We start from the raw sequence: 17,638 nt of genomic DNA, 5'->3' as shown, positions 1-17,638 counted from the left end.
GAGGAAGATGTGTGTGGAAGAGGCCAGGATAAGGGGAGCTGCATTCCTGCACCTACCTCAAAATAGCCTCTAGATTTCTTAATGGTTAAAGAGCAGTATTTTAAGCTTAGCCTCACTGTGTTCTAAGTTTCCATGAGATCCCCCCTAGGGCTTCCTTGTGCAATGCTGTGTCCAGCTTGGCCCAGAGCCTACTAGGGACCATGGGGTCCCAGGCATGTATTGAAGATAAAGGCAGACTTGTTCAACCAGCTGATCCATGGCCATACCCCTCTCCAAAGTCTGTCCAAGCCCTACCAGTCATGGCTGAGCAGAGGAGGCTGTCCCCAAGCCCAGACAGGACCCTCTGCTGCCATGGGAAGGGGATGGGGTTTGCTCCTTGCACAATGGCATTGCAGATTCTGTTTCCTGGCAGTTAATAGAGTCAGGTGTGGTTTTACCTGTGGGTGAACGACCAAGCAAGAGTCAGGGACTGAGGCATTCACAGACATCCCACCAGATCAGTAACCCTTGCAGGCAGCAGCCAGCCACCAGTGTATACATCCAGGTTTCTAGTGTGCCTGATCTCATCAGATGTCTCATGGAATTTAGTTCTCCTTTTCCGACCCTCATCTTCCTATCCCAGAGGACATCTCCATCAGTACTGAAATTGATGGACTGGAATGGAAATGACATATGAGTACCTGACCTCTGGTGAGTACTTGTGTCTCATACCTGCCACCAAACCTTCTTCAGCAGAGCAAATGCTGTGCCTGTGGGCTGCAACTATTGATGAGCATTTCAAGGAAAAAAATAAGCACTGTTGCATGCTCAGGGAAAACAGAAAGGAGGAAGGGAAATTGGTTCTTTCCTCAATCAAACGACATATTAAATTTAAAGCTTTCAGTGCAGGTTTTTTTCTTGAAGATGCACAAACAGGCATTCGTTTTGCATCTGGCAATGTCTGCTGACAAAGGTGTTCTAATTTGTGCATAGATCAGGAATATTAGTCATTATGTAAAGGTTTATGACTAAAACTACTTTTAAAGCAGTAGTTCTTACAGAAACAATATTAATCAATCCAATGCCATATTAAAAATTAGTTAAATATCAAATTATCTTAAGCAGAATTTATTGTGGCTGGGAATGCTGTTTTCCCATAAGCAGAGGGTAAAGTGGACGTTTTTTGATCTTTATTTACTGCTCTTTTACACTAAAAGAAAAAGACAAACTGAAGGAGGACTCGGTATCTGGAAGCATGTCACCATCTAGTGACAGAGCCCAGAAGCTACCGTGATTCAGAGCTCTGGGTGCGCGGTTCGAACAGGCAAGGTAAAGAAAGCAATTTTATGATGGCTGTGCACAAACCCTTTTCACACAAGAACACAGCACACATAACTACCAGATAATGGTTTCAGTCCTTCCTCAGATGCTGGCTTGGACTTCTCCAGGACTGACAAATCCCTCAGAGAATCCATTCTATTTGCCAGATGAAGAGGTGTTGCCCCTTTCACCCACACCTTTGGTGATTTTACAGAAGCTGCTGTGGGTGTTAAGGATGAATTATTTTCTTTTGTGCCAATGCGTGAGGGTGCTAAAGTGCAATTCAGCAGCCAGGCAGCTGCAAAATGGTTTTGTCACAGCTGAAAGACAGAAATTGTCACTGAAACTCACAGGAATCTAAAACTGGCACAGCACAAAGACTAGTGGCATACAAGGGCAGGAAGGTGTCCTGCCCCACTGTACCTGCTCCCAGTTTGATAGTGAGTTGGAAAAGTCAAATGAAAAACATAAAACTCAGACAGGAAAAAAGTTAAAGACCAAAGCCAACTTCTGGACCTCCTCCCATCAGTCTGTCCCTAGGCTTTGTTTCTCCAGTGGAAAGGAACCTGCCCTTGGTTTAGAAGGGCCAGCAAGCAGTGGGGACAAGTCTCTGAACCCTTTGCAGGAGGCTGGAGCCTTTCCATACTGCTGCTTTTTGGGGTGGCAGGTTGCAGCTGAGCCACACCAGAGTCACAGCACTGCTGTGCCTGTTCCAGGCTGTCTGATACTCCTCCCTGAGTGCCCTCACTGCTGGTGGCCAGCAGCCAGGTTTGCCCACCCAGAACAGATGCTGTGTCTCACATTTCTGCCACCTGTTGTAACTCAGTTCCTTGCCCCTTACAAGCAGCAGTGTAAGTGTGTGTAGCACAGACCCTCCCGCCTGTTTCCTTTGTCATTTCAGCTAGTTTTAGCTTTAAACTATTTTTCTGGTCATTATTCTCATTCTAAATGTTTAGCTAATAGGACTTAAAAGAGGGTGAGCACTGACTGGTGCATGCCTGACCTACAGCAAAGCCAAAAGACCGCTTCAGGGTGGCCCTATCATGTGTCAGTCCAAACAAGAGCCATGTCCATCCACAGTGGTACTACGATGTTCAGACTTTTCGAATTGAGCTCTTCTCACTTCTGGATGCAGGTACCCCACTCTGTGCTGGTGGACACAGCAGGCAGAGTTGGTGGGGCTTCCTAAGATCCCAGTTCCCACCTGATGGCTTCTGACTGCCAGGGGATCCCTGCTGGGACACGGGAGGTGTACCTGGGCCAGCAAACCCCTCCAGAGCAAGGGCTTTTCTCTAAGAACTGCTAGAGGGAACAATTGCTTTTTCTTTTTCTGAAATATTCCAAGCAAAGTCCTCTTCCAGACCCGGTTTCCTAACAAACCACAAAGCCCCACGCTGGCTTTCATGCCAGCACATTGTCCAGTTCCCAGCAAACCCCTCTTACCTGAGACTGCTGTGGCTGCCAAATCCGTTCACCTGCGCCTCTGGGAGATGGGGCGGAGGAACGGCAAAATCCAGCCTTCGGCGGGAGCCAGCTGGGAGAGCCCTCTCCGCTGGGACCCCAGAGCTCTGCCTGCCTCCCTGGGACTCTGCCCGTGGGCGGTGAGGCACGGAGGGGGAGCTCACTGCCTTTTATTTATTCCTGCTGGCCTCCCGCTCTCACCGCTCTCGACGGCAGCGCCGTGGGAGCTGTGGGATGCGGGAGTGCTTGGCGGCGGAGCCCATCCTCGTTAGTCTCCCCACTCCTACGGCTGGCTGCAGCCACAGCCCACCCTGTGCCGTTTCAGGGTGACAGCAGGGGGAAGCAAAGGACCCCACACAACTGTGACTGTACAGGAGGGAAAGAAAAAAAAAAACACAACAAAAAAGCCCACCAACAAATTTCTTTCGCTAAGTCTTTTATTTTTGAGGGAAAATAAATATTTATTCAGAAATCAGTAGAGAGTGGTAAGTACTTGGTTCATTCTTCATGCAATTCCCCCCCTTCCCTATCAATGCAGTTGATAAAACTCTCTCCAAACTGTCACCTGTATCACCTTAGCTGTTGGCTCGTTTATGTCTTGTGTCACCCTAGCAGAGCATCACCTATTTCTTAGGTGGTCACCTGCTAGATCACCTACCCATCAGCAAGCAACCATCTGGCATCTCAAGTGTAATTACAGGTGTGGGTAATCTGCTGGAAAGCCCTTGTTTCTGCACAAGAAAAAGTGGGTTTGAGGGAGAGCACCTCTGCAGGAGGAGTGACAGCATTAATAAAGATTGATGTGTGTTTTGAGTCCGTTCAGGAAGGCCCTGCAAGACAGAAAGGGTTACCTGCTTCATTAGTCACCAGCAGGGAGCTGACAAAGTGCCTGCTCCAGCTCAGAAAGAACAATTCTGCCTTTGGCTGCCAGGTTTGCACAGTTCATCAGCAACATAACTCCCACTGCCACATGTTTTGCCTTAAGAAAATGGGTCCACACTGGGTCAGCCGAGGTAAAGAAAATGATGGTGTTTGATGGGTGACTTTGCACGCTGCCGGGCCAGCACATGCACAGCCACAGCCACAGGCTGGTTCTTACGCTCCCTGTGCTTTTACCTGCAGCAAGGTCCAATATACTGGCAAAAGCCCTGACCTCATGGTGCTGTGACTGCCTGATTGCCCCAGCCTTGCAGAGTGAAAAGTTTGGCAGCGAAGCAGAAGGGGAGAGTGTGGCCTTTATCCATGGCACTGAAGCAGGGGTTTATTTGAGCACTTAGACAAGGAAGCCATGTGCTCTCTATGGCAATGAAGGGAGCAGGGAGACACTTCTGGAAGGCTCTGGTGCTCTCCACCGATGCTGGAAGAGACTGAGACACACCTGGGCTTTCTGTGCTCCTAGTTCATCTTTCTTTCAGTGTCATAGACCTTCTTCTTCCAGCAGAGAAAGCTGTTTATCCAGTGGTTATTCCCAGGCCAGTGCCTGGCATTAGGCATCAGCAAGGATTTCAGTTATGTTCAATATCACTGTCTGCTTTTGGGGTGCTTTTTCTCAGCCTCCACGAAGCTCTGAGGCAAATATGGGTTGCCTGTGTCTGCTGAGGTGATGCCACAGGGTCACACATCCTAACCCAGGGTGTCCCAGCTGCTCTTCTTGTGTCTGCTGAGGTCCTGGGCTGAGCTGAGCAAAGGCACTCTGTAATGTGGCCACCAAAGGCACAAGTCAGAGCATGCTCTCCTCAAACACAGCCTGCCCTCAGACCAGGAGGGACTTTTACATCCCCACATAATACACATCTGGGTTTTTCACAAAAGGTGCCTTTTTGGAAGGGGTTGCAGTTCACCATGAATTTTCCTGGGTATGTAATGCTTAGCATGGAGAGGGAAAGGGCTGTGTAGAGATGCTCTCTCCTTTCCAGTTTGTGTTCATGTTCAGTTTATTTCCACTCTCCGTGTAGGGTGAGCACTTTTGCCACAGGGCCTTCTCCTAACTTGATGACTCAGAAGTCAAAATCAACATAGAAATAGTCCCCCATCTCCTACATAATTTTTTCTTTTCAAATTGGAAGAGCCTGGCTGTTTTTGTAAATGCTGAATGCAATCACGAATGTTATATTTTCTTGTATAAATTATCCTTGTGTGTTGAAATATAAACTGCCAGTGGGAAAGAAATTCAGTGTACATTTCTTTCACTGTTCAAGGCAAAAAATGTGTACTTATCTGCTGAGAAATACCCTGCTTGTGCAGTGGAAACCAATCATCAATACCAACTTGCCAGCATTTTAACAATCCCCTGTGGGAATCCTGGAAATTATAACACTCAATCACCACAAGAAGATCATAGAAAAAAATAACAGGGACCAAGAGCTCTTGTGGCAAGTGTAGCCAGTGTTGACAATGACATTTAGTAGAACCATTAAGTTGTTTGATTATGGTATTTTTGAAAGAAAATTTTTAAGGCAGCCTTAGGAAGATGCTGGGACTAGAAGTGCTATCAGTGCAGTGAGTCACTGTGTGCCCAGCCCGAAGTCCCCTGGGCTCTGAGAGCCACCAGGTGACCATGTCCCTCCCCTGGGATGGTCTGGAAGCTGCAGAGCTTGGTGCAGGCCAGAAGCTGTGAAATGCTTCTGGCTGCTGATGCACACAAGGTCAGACCAGGCACTTTCCTCTCATGTGCATCACTGAGAAAATGTTTTGTGTGGCTGTCACTATAAATTACAGTGCCAGGTGAAGCCTACTGCTGTGGATGTTTCAGTTCCTTGGCTTCTTCCCACAAGACTGTCCTGGGGAAGGGATGTTTATGTGCTGGTCTCCATGGCAGTTTACTTGGCAATGCCCAAGAGGTAAGGCAGAAAATGAGAAAATATCAGAGTGTCTGCTTCACACTTTCCTTTACTCAGGACAATTTATCACAATGTAATCGAGGCCTAAGGAATAAAGAGACAAAAGACAAAGAGTGCTGGACAACCTCCAGGGAGAGTAACTTTATTAAAGTCTAGTAAGGAATAACTGCTCGTGTTGCAGCTTTCATTCACTCAGTCAGGTTATTTATAGGGTCTCTTTCTCTACTTTAAATATGTATCACACAAGCAGAATAGGACAAGATTTGCCTTGGTTTTGTAGGAAAGACTACAAGACACAAAGGAAGCAGCTGTGGCTTGGGATCCCTGCAAACCTCCAGCTCTGTATGCCAAAAGATAATCCTGGGAAAGTAACAATGGATTACATTTATTACAATTATTACCCAGGTTGCCTGGGTCTATAGCCATTATCCATCCAAGACAAGGTAATGGGCCAGATGTCCTCACCTCATTTGCTTGTATCACTGAGTCTTCAAGTACTCTATCAAATTCAATCAAAATTGGCAAATAGATTTGCAAGATTTTAGAGGAAACAACCAGACAGCAGAACCCAGGGTGACAAATGCACATGGTGCGTGTCCATAGAAAGCCAGGCTAAATCAAAAATTCAGCACTCGAAAAGTTAGTAATGGAGATGCTTCCTTAGGAATGTTTGCTGGTTTACTATAGAAAAAAAAAAAAAAGCCCCCCCAAAAAAAAAAAAAAACAAAAACAAAAAAAAAAAACCCAAACACACCGAACCCAAAAAAGTTTATTTCATTTTTCTTGAATGGCATTCATCAGAGATTGTCACCCACTGGTAGTTCAGGAAGGAAACCTGTGTATTGTTCTGTGTAAAGAAAATTTTCCTTTAAATAATAAATACATTTCTTTAAAAATTGGAGTCTTCTGTTCCCCTACTTATCCACAAAAGTAACAAATAGCCCAAATTAATGTGAGCAAAATTTACCCACAAGCCCAGAATATTAACTGGGAAATTCCAGGACTCTTGAAACTTGCAGTAAAAGAAAGTGGAATTACTAAAAGTATAGAAGCCAAAGTCCCTATTGAAGTCCGTGTATTCTTTGTTTACGCCACGATAGAGTATGCTAGGCAAATGTGTAAAGTTTGCAAAACCCTTTGGGAGTCCCTGAAAAATGAAGTGGGGGATAAAAAGATTAGCTCCTCACACAGGGGCATAATAAAGCTACTGAACATTTCTGTCTTAATTGTGCTTCATACTAGAGTATCAGGGAAAGTCAGCACAGCTGAATGAAATGAGAATTTCTCCTAGCAGCAAAATGCCTCCTTTAATGTAACAGCAGGAATATAAACCTCTCACTTATAAGATATAGTTGACAAAAAAGGCTTATAACTCACAGAGGTTTTACATGGAATGAAAAATGGAAAAAGCCTATAAAGTTACTATTCTTGAAATATGATAATCTAAATCAGCAGTTTAATTTGCACTTCCGCATAGCAGAGTTAATATTCCCATTGCATACAGATGTAATGAAAAGTGCTGTTCCACTGACAACAGATGATAGCATTGTGCATTTTCATTTTTGTTATTTCATTTCCTCACTCATAAAATATGCCTTTTTGCCACCTTTCAGTGCATTTGTCCTCCCCAGCTGGAGGATAGTGAACCATATTTAACACCATATCTGTCAACAGAGCTGAAAATTCTAACCTTCCAAAAGGGAGGAGCACAATCCCTACTTGTAGCCTTAACTCATGGGAAACAGAACCATGTGTTTGCTGTAGAGTAATTATGGTGAATGATAAGGAGAAAAAGCAGGAATACACAGAACAGTTGAGTGACCACAAATGAGCTAGGAGTTGGAGTTCAGTGCAGTATCAACAGGTGTGCAGTGAGGAGTCTTCATTGCAGTTGTCTGAATATATGATTTCTGAGAAAAAAAAGAAAAAATAAAAAGCTTACTGTGCAACTGAGCTGAGAAACAGGATTTTATTCACTTTCAGCTTTAGCTCCATCACTTGTTTTAGTTCAAATAACACAAGATACAGTAGCACTTCCCTTGGCTGCCAAATTTAATCATAGAACCGTAAGGACACAATCTGAGAATGTGTCTGGCATTTAGTGAGTGTGCTGTTTGTGTCATCCAGACAGTTTTCCTAAGTAGGGGAGCTAGTGAGGGTAATGAAACCACAGATGGGTTTTATTGTTTCAGAAGCAACCAGCATGAATATGGAGCAAAGTCCTCGTTTTGGCTCATAGCCTGCCAGGAGCCCAGCGACTCCTTCCAGCTCCACCCAGCATCACTGGACTTCAAACCAATGGTTCCAAACTTTGTGAAATTCTGTCACTCTAGGTGAGCAATGGATCACTGTCACCAGTGAGTATCAGAGACCCAGCTGCCATTAGGACTGCACCTCTTTAAGTGTTGTGTGTCTCTGTTCTAGGGTTTTCAAAATGCTATGTTTCCCAGCAGCGTGACACAATTCTTTGGGACTTTATTTCTTTTGATGGTAAAAGATGGTAACAGAGAGGGATAATAAGAATCTTAACAAGTAAAGACATATCTTTTTTTTCAATTCATTTTACATCTGTTCACATAAGGCCTCTCTCTAGTCAGAGAACAAATCTAAACTAACATCAGACTTGTTAGCCATTAGTTCTGCACTCTTAGATTTGTCTGCAGAAAATCATTTCGCTAGCAACCAAAAGAGTGTTTGCAGACTTGTGGAACAAAATGATAACATTTAGTCATTTTCTGTGAGATAATGACATTTTAATTGAAAAATGTACTCTGATATAATTACCCTACATCTTTATAAGCCTGCCTCAGGAGCACAGTAAAAGAACAAATGGCAATATTTTTACTGTACTGTGTAAAAAAAGGCTCTTGAAGTTGTTTTTGTATCATTTTTGTATCATGTTTTGTATAATTTCTTGCATGCTCAGGTGATGGAAGCCTCATAAAAGCAAAATGATTTCCTGATTTTCTCTGATCCAAAGGAAATTTTAACCACATGAATTAGATGCAGACTCCAAGGTGGGACTCACTCATACACCTGGGTGCCCTGTGCCCAGTATGTGTCGGGATATCTCCCTCAGCTTCCACCTGCAGGTCCCAAAGGACAAGGGTCTCCTAGGTGTTGTCTTCTAAGAGACCATATGCAGAGGGGTTCAGTGTTAAAAATGTCACTGGATGCTCCTGTTTATACACCTGGATTGCTTCCTCCATGGCAGAGTGAAATGTGTTTTCCTAAGAAATTTTCCAGCTCAACCCTATAAGGGCAGGCAGGGAAGAAGAAATGATTCCTGGTTTCTCCCTACCCTGGGTTGCTGCTCCTCTGCCATCCTTTCAGGAACAAGTTTTTTTGCAAAGAAACCAGGCTGAAATTGCTGCACAGAGCAGTTTTTTATTTATAATGCAGCCTACTCCCTCTGTGGAGCTGGAGGCCACTGTGCAAAAAGTCATAATAAATCTAATGAAACAGGATAAATAATTAAGCCCCTTGAACCCTAGCTGTAGAATTATGAGGTAGAATAGTGAACAGAAAATTAGATTTTTTTTTTTTTTTTGGTCTTTTTGTTGTTCACATTTCATGTGATTTTGGAAGCTATAAATATTTTGGGGGAGTCTGTGAAGGGCAGGAGACTGCCAAGGGTCAGAGGAACAAAAGTAACTCCAGCACCAGAGGGAAAAGGGCAGAGATGTCTGTTCCTCAGATGAGATCCTGCTGATCTGGGCTGCAGGGAGCAGTGCAGGGCAAAAGGCTGGTCCACCCCTATCCAAACCAATAGTCCCTGGAATCGTGGTGGGAAATGACTTGGAGAAATGCCAGGAAAAGAATTTCTGGAAAGATCAGCTCCTGTGGGAGAAAGACAGGGCCCTTCTGGATGAGGACAGCATTCTATGGGAAGAAAATGAAACTGAACAGATAAAACAGCTCTCCTGGAGAAGATAAGGAGGCCCTCCAGGAATATGAAGTAGCCTTGAGGATTATAAAATGTCCATCTTCCTGGAGGCCTTTGGTCCTGAGAGAGAATATCTCCACAGGGAAAAAGGATGAATTTTTCATCTAGGCTTAGAAACATGTGGAAAGCCATGCATACTGAAGTGGATACTTTATTTAAGTAGTGATGAATTTCAGTCAGTTCTCTAAAATAGCATCTGTCATCCTTGGTATAAATCAGAGGAGGGATTTTAGTGTGATTGTCTTTAAAGGCATTGCACCCAGATTTTCAGGACATTATTCATTCTTTTGAGGTTCTGCAGCCTAAGGAATGGGGTAGACCGCTGGTTTCCTGGTCTGTCCACAGGACATTTGTACATGGGTAAAACACGAGAAGCTGGGAACTTCATGGCTGAGGTCATCTGGAACTCAGAACAGTTCACCCGACTCAGTGCAGTACATATCAACTAAATAAGACACTGATAAACGCTAGCAGTCAGATCCCAATATTTAAAGGTCGCAGTTAACACTTGAGTCATAATGAGGTAACTTGTGCTGTCTGTTGTAAATGATCAAATCGGCAGCCAAATTTATAAAAAAATTTTATAAATTTATTAGCTCGACAACCAAATAAATAGAACATTGTAAAGTCGCCACAGCCAAGACAGCATCCACCCCAGTCTGTGACGCTGAGTGAACTTGGGTGGAACCGAGGCAGTGTCAGCGTCTCCCCAGAGTGTCACCCCAACTGCTCCAGGTACAGCTTATATACAGTTTATTCTGCCTGGAGCAGAAATGACCCAAATTTCTGTAAGTTCCTACATATGTATAACGGGAACTATACAGATGCAGACCCGGACAAAAGTCAGTCCATGGGCTTGGATGGCTGTCTGGGCTCCTCAAAATTGTCTTCTTTTCAGTTGTAGCAAAGACATAGCAGTTCCTCGATGTAATCTCTCCCAGGTGTTGTTCGGTGAATGTTCTGGACATTCCTGGGAAATGGTTGCTGATCACCCAGGAAAGACTCATTCACTCGTTAATAGTCATAATTTTATCTGGGCGAGTCTGGGAAATCTTTTGAATAGAGAGGAAAGCCCTGCTTCTGGCCATGGGTGTCATGGTTGGATCTTTATAATTTTTATACAGTTTACAAAGCATGAATTATCTATATCATATACTACAAAAAGTATCATGTTTTGTATATTTGTATGTGTTAGAGCAGGAGAGGGTTCTCATAGGCACTGGTATTATTATTCATCTGCTGAGCTCATATTGCCAGTGCAGGTACAGGAGTCTCTGACAGAAAATCCTCAACAACTATAACACAATATGTGGTCAATATTTAACGATAGCTCATAGAATCATAGAACAGTTTGGGCTGGAAGGAACCTGTAAAGTTCACCTAGTTCAAGCCCTCTGCAATGAGCCGATCCCTGCCCAACCTGACCCTGAATATTTCCAGAGTTGTGGCAGCTACCACCCCTCTGGACAAGCTGTTCCACTGCCCTACCAATGTGGTTTTATGGGATGTGAGTACAGAACCAGAGCCTTCTGCCAAGCTTTGGCACCGCAACTGCAGCTTTTATTTCTTCTTGAGAACCCAAACTCAGATGTTTGATGTTTTCAAAGGTTGAGCTGTACAGGTTGTTCTAGAGACAAATCTCTTTTTGACCGTCTGGACATCCAGAAGGAACACGGGGAACAAAAGCCACAGTGGAAAGTACCAAGTATTGAGTTTTTTCTCTGGAATGGTAGCATTAGTTGCCATTCTCCTTCTGTACAGGATTTCAGCACTGAATAGACTCAAGGACACAATGTGTGAAGTCTTTACAATTGCTGTTAAAGAATCTGACACTTCTGTGACTGTCAGGCATTCTCAGGCCGTCACTCAAGCTGCCACTCATGTTCAGTCCTTTGTGATCTACTAAAGGATAAGGCTGCCTGTCCTGTTTTATTTTGCTTAAGTTAAATTATGCTCTATGTCTTTCCTGTCAAATCCATGAATATTCATTGTTCAATGAATAACCAGTCCATAAAAAAAGCCAGCCAATTCTGCTAGGGTAGGAATGTTTTGCAACCTTGGTTATTATTATTCAATTATTGCCATGTAAGGCAGAGATGAAAATGACCTGTTAGGCCATTCAGTGCAACTTCCTACAAATTCAGGGTTCTTACGTGTTAGAGCTTTATTATCAGGTGCTCTAGAGAAAAAGAGCCTTTCAGAAAATAACAGTATTCAAAAAGCGCTTGTCACTTAATAAATTTTAATGTCAAAAAGCCAAGAATTTATCTCAGTTATTCAAATGCACATGTCAAATTAACATCCATCTAAGCTAAAATTAGGTGTGCTCTCTCTGGCAAAGAGCTTGAAGCACATGAAATGCTCTTAGGAGAGCTGCTAGTCACTTCTGTCAGGGCAGAGCAGAGCGATGCTTCTCTGGCGCTGTCGGTGACAATACAACTGGTGTGAAGCTTAAGGCATTACACAGTGCACCACAGAGGAGCCTGAGGTTCAGCCAGAGAAAAGCAAAAACCTATATGGTTTTGGACTGCTGGTAGCTTCCCCCTAAAGATTGCATCCACCTGGTGGCTTCAGAGTGGCCTTGGCTTGGGTGGCATTGCTGGAGAGAGTCCACATGCAAAAGGCTTTCCAGGGCTAGGTGCTTGAAGTGGGAAGTTAGAGGGCAACTGCTCTCTGTCCAGCAGCTCTGGATTGAGGATGAATTTCAGTCATGAAGGAGATCTCTGCTAGCTCTCTGGAGTGGTAAAGTAATGAGAAGAACAAATAAAATAACTCCCATATTAAAAAAAAAAAAAAAGAAAGAAAGAAAGAAAGAAAGAAAAAAGCACAGTTGTATTTATCACCTCTGCAACATGCACAGGGCAGCTGTCAAGGTGTGGCATTCAGAGTGAAAAAATACACATACACCTCTCTTGGAAGAGCAAATCTGCTCATCTGTCACAGGTTGGCTGGAGGGACCAGAAAAAAATGGTGGATGTCTGAAGAACTGAAGATGACTGAAGGAAGAACTCACCTGGAGTGGAAGGATCTAAAGAAGTTGCCAAGGCCACCTGTGCCTCAAAAGCAGCTGTACCTGTAGTGCTGTGTGTGAACACTTCTCTAGGCTGTTTTTCTTAGTTAATTCCCAGCACTGGTGTTTCACAACCATCACTTTACCTCTAGGATTTTATTTACATTAATGTAAAGTAGTTTTTTCTTTCAAAGGTTCTGCTCAAGCAATTCACAGCAGGATAATTTCTGCTCCAGGCCACAACAAAAGTGGAAATTCTGGACTGCAGCTTTGTTACTCTAAAACCACAGAACAACCCAAAGCCCAAAGTATTTTACAGAGGGATGACAACTTCCACAGAAAGTAATAAAGAGATTGAGTCAGTAGTGACAAATCAGCTTAAATATTTGAATAGAAGAAAGAAATAGCTCCTGAGCTCACCTGCACAATTTTGAAATGCAGCAGTGTCATCAGAAAGCATTCCTGACACAGCTGTGGAGCTAACTTTGTGGGAGAGACAGAACATGCAAAATGGCAAGAAGTCATTTAAGACAACTGACACGTCTAGGTGTGTCACAAACCGGAATGGTAAGAGTGACAGAAGAAAATTAAATTTATTCAGTATCTGTATGTGTATATTTAGCTGTAATTATCGACTCTATGTGTCAGTCATTGCATAGGAGGAATGTCAAAAACCTGTAAGGCAGTCCTGTGAATCATGGGAAATTGGGGGTATGGAGCCTATCCAGCCACATCCAGAAATTCTGCTGCTGTTCTTCCACTAAACCTGACTGAATTGTTAAAGAGAGTTTCCACGGAAATTAAAGGAAAAGATAGAATACTGTGACTGAAAATACCAGATAGGGAAAAATAAGCATAATCGAAAGCTTCAGAAATTACCATGTAATGTGGATTAAAGAAGAGAAGAATAATGAGGAAACTGTATTTTAAAAACAATTCTATAATGCTGCAAATCTCTCTATTTCTCCCTTTCTCTCTCTGTTTCCCCCTTCTTTTCTTCTTTTTAAAATACTTTATTTATTGATTGAACTAAGACCATGATCTGCAGAGAGAGAGAGAGGGGATTCCAGATTCTTGATGTCTGGGGATTTTTGGCAGGGTTTTTGTCCTGATCCAATGATTCACTCAATCTAAGCAGTCCCTCAGAGGATCCAAAATCCCATATAAATCCATATTCACAATTAAAACTGGGATTCTGCTATTGCTAGTTCACGGGTGGCATGAGAAGCAGGCCAGGGGAGCACTCGGAGGAAGTGGTGAATTTGAGCACAAGCACACCTCCCCTTGATGATGTGGGCTTTTGTCAAAAAAAAAAAAAAAAAAAAAAAAAAAAAGACCATACAGATTTGCACCCAGGATCTTAAAAAACCACCGTGGCAGCCTTGGGCAGAGATAAGCAGAGGTTGTATCTTGGTTCTTCAGGTTTGCAAGATATGATACAGAGCCACCAAGCAAGCAACCAGTTTCCCTGGGGTGCAAATTGTCTTCTTCTTCGAGTCTGCTGCGTGTGCATCACTCTGTGTGTGTTCACAGACACAAAGCAAGAGAGGAAAAGTGGCCAGGAACCAGTCAGTGTGTGCAGTGCAGGCAAAGCACTGTCACTTCCCTGCACTGCCCCTGCTCTATCAGAAGTGTTGTGATAATGACCAAGTGCAGGAGCCATGCAGCCACGGATTTACCAAATCTCACCTTTCAGGCTGTGGAAACAGGTAACCTCAGCATGTGACAACACTCCTTCCCTGCCATTGCCACCTGCAGCAGCATCCTGCACCTCCCCACCCTTCTCAGGAGCGGTGTGCTCACGACTGCTCACCCTCCACATCTCTGGCACGAGCTGCAGCACCGTGATTTTGCTATCCTGCAGTACAGCTTCCTGAGTGTTCTGGCGTGGGAGCTTTTCAAGAAGAATTACTGTTATTAGTCTTCATCTTCTTGTGAATGTATGCCACCTTTCCAGAGCTCTGCTAAGCTAGCCTGAGAACACCTAAATGGAAATTGGGTTGAAGAGCTGTTATTTGGCTGCCCTACCTGACAGTAAATTTTTAGTTCGTGTATGGATTTTCTTTCCCATTCCTCAAGATTTGTGGCTTGACTATTGTACCTCAGGAGGGAAAAGTGTGAAGCAAGGTAAAGTCTCTCTGGGAGCACAGTGAGTGCCTCTTTTGTGAACATGCTCTCTCTGCTGACTTAACAACAAGAAAACCAGCTCTCCCTGCATACCCCATTGCAATTCCAGCTGCAGCCCAAACACACCAAATCCACTGAAGAAAGAGCTGCACATCCTCCTGCTGCTTCATACCTGTCATATATGCACCACATGTGTGTTTGAAGTGACCTACACTGGCTTTACATCCTGCCAAGATACAAATATTTCCTTCTCTGTGGCACTCAGATTTGCATCTCTACAATTTACAGCAATGCTTAATTTGAAAAGCCAGCCAAGCAGCAGCCTGATAGAAAGGCTGTAGTACTGGAAGAAATGATCTGTGACCTGAGCTTTTGCACTGCTCACTCAGGAGCAGCACTTCCCTGAGGGCAGATGCAACTGAGGGCTGCTAGAGGTGGAACTGATTAGCAGGGCAGATATCACTTGAAGCATCCAGCATCCACCTTTTCCAAGGATGGGGAGAGGAAATTTATGTGAACTGATCTTCCTTCTAATGAAGGCATAAACAACAAAGCCTGCAAGGATCCCCCCAAAGGGAACCATCAGCCCTGCTCCAGCCTGCTGGAAAGCAGCAGCAGCAGTTCAGCAGGGGTGCTTTCTGCTTACATGGTACTTACACAGCACACTTACATGGAATCATAGGTTGGAAGAGACCTCTAAGATCACTGAGCCCGACCATTAACCTAAAACTGCCACTTTCACCACTAAGCCCTGTCCCCAGGCATTGCATTCTGATATGGCACACAGTACTTTCTGTTCTGAGGTTTCACAGGGTGCCCCACATCCCCTGCAGAGCTGTGCAAAGGACTCTGGTGCCATTTTAAGGATCAGAACACAAAGAGGGGCTGAGAGGTTAAGGCTGAAAAATGATTTTGTGGCAGATCTCCACTCCATCCATGGTACCAGCCTGCCAACAGCTCTTTGAACACTCACAGACAGTCGCTTTCAAAAAGTGGGGTAACAACTGGAGATTGCAATCCACACCGCTGTCTCTTATGGCTCCTGGCATACACATCTCTGGGAGAGGTAAAAATGTGATGCTTTTTACTTGCTGCAGATATTTTTCAATTGTGAGCTTATGTTAAATCCCAGGTGAGTATGTTCCATCTCCTTAGGCTCGTGTTTGCACCATTATTTATGGTACATCCTTCTTTTCCATTCAAACAGCCCACTCACTACCACCGATTCTAAGTAAAACTTTTCAACAAGACTGAGTCTGTTTTTCAACACCTGAAGTTTTCTTTTGCCAGTCCAAGGGTGACAGCTGACTCCAGCACTCTCCGGAGTCATGGTCCATGGCTTTCCTGGAGAGTCCTCTAGACAGCCCAGCTTTCCAGAACTTTCTTGATCCTGAAGCAGTAAAGACACTTGCTACCTGCACCTCCAGCTGTGGAGAGGACCTTGGAGTTCCTGTAAATCTTTGGCTGGGGGTGTTTGAGTCTGGCAAGGAGCAGCTTGTGATGCTCTGTCTCAGGTCCCCACACTGAACTGGCCCTACAGAGCATGCAAGGAATTTACTCTCCTCCTTCTGGGATGTCCTTCATGTGATCTTAATTGTCATTTCAAGATCTCAGCCCTCACATTGAATTCTGTGTTGGAGCAGCCCAGCCCTGCTCCAGCCTCAAGCCTTTCCACTTGGGATTTCCTGGTTCATGGCAGCCTACCAGGAGGCAAGCAGCAGATTATGGTATAACCTACAGCTAGACACTTTTAGGCATAGAGAAAATACACCAAAATAAAGAAGGCAGAGGGGCTGGCTGGAAAGAGAGGACATGGCCAGGAAAACCCAAGTGGGTGACAGCTATGGCCAAGAGCAACCCTTCTCATTGTGTGCCAGTTTCCCACTGAAAAGCAAATAATGGTGACAAATACATGTAAAGTTTCATTGCTAAAATGATTTGTATTTTGGGTACAGATGCTGGACTCCTCAGTTTAATGCTGGCATGTGAAATTATCAGTTTGCAGCCTCAAGCACAGAGACAATAACTGCTGCTGCACACATTGTCAGTGCTCTGTATTTTTAGACCCTTGTAGGCGTTTGTAGTCATTTCAAAGTGCCTTGATGATTTTTTTCACACACTTTCCAGCAGGAATGAAGATGGTTTCCTGAGCTACCTGGAGATAATGACCAGCGTGGAAAATAAAGGGCAAGTGACTGTTTTTATTTCATGTCCAGAGCAACTCTGAGGCTGCACAGACATTTCCTTTTGCTTTCCCTGTTAAAGACTTTGTGATGGTAGCTAGAAATATTTTTCATGACTGCCCATTTACCATGCCCCCTAGCAGGGACATGCTGCTCAGGGCTGCAGGATGATTTCACTCACAGGTTCTTAGGATGGGGCTGGTTTTCTCCCTTGGGCTCCCTGGAGGCACACTGTCCTTAGGACAATGACAATTGCACCCAGTTGCCTTAATTTCATTATCAAAGAAAACCTGTGAAAATTAGATTTTAGTGGGTTCACAGTTCCTGTGAGATCAGTGCTGAGTTGTTCAAGAAATGTCATTTTTCCACAAGAGTCTGGAAGGGCTGAGCTGAGCCCTGCAGGGAGCTGGGGCCAAGGAGCCACAGGAGAGAGCTGGAGGGCAGCACTTGGCTCCTTTCAATTCACCCATTGCAAGGATGCAAAGTGGGGCCAGGAAGTGAGGGAAAGCCCCAGCCAGGGCAAAGGGAGAGTTACAGGTGGGCAGAGCAGGAATGGTCAATCCAAGCAGCAAGGGAACAGAAAATGTGGGACAAGTCCTTTACAGCTCAGCCTGAAAAAGAGGTGAGTGGAGACACAAATGAAAAAGGTCTGTAAAGTCCTGAGGGACACAGATGAAGCTTCTAGTCTCCACTACTACAAAGTTCAGGAGGTATCAAAAGAAGCTAGCTGCATTCTCAAGAACAGTATTCCCTGTTTTAAGTGGTCAGCATT

This window comes from Serinus canaria, chromosome 1 (genome assembly GCF_022539315.1).
Source record: "Serinus canaria isolate serCan28SL12 chromosome 1, serCan2020, whole genome shotgun sequence".
Taxonomy (NCBI): domain Eukaryota; kingdom Metazoa; phylum Chordata; class Aves; order Passeriformes; family Fringillidae; genus Serinus; species Serinus canaria.
Note: the sequence above shows the minus strand (reverse complement) of the source record.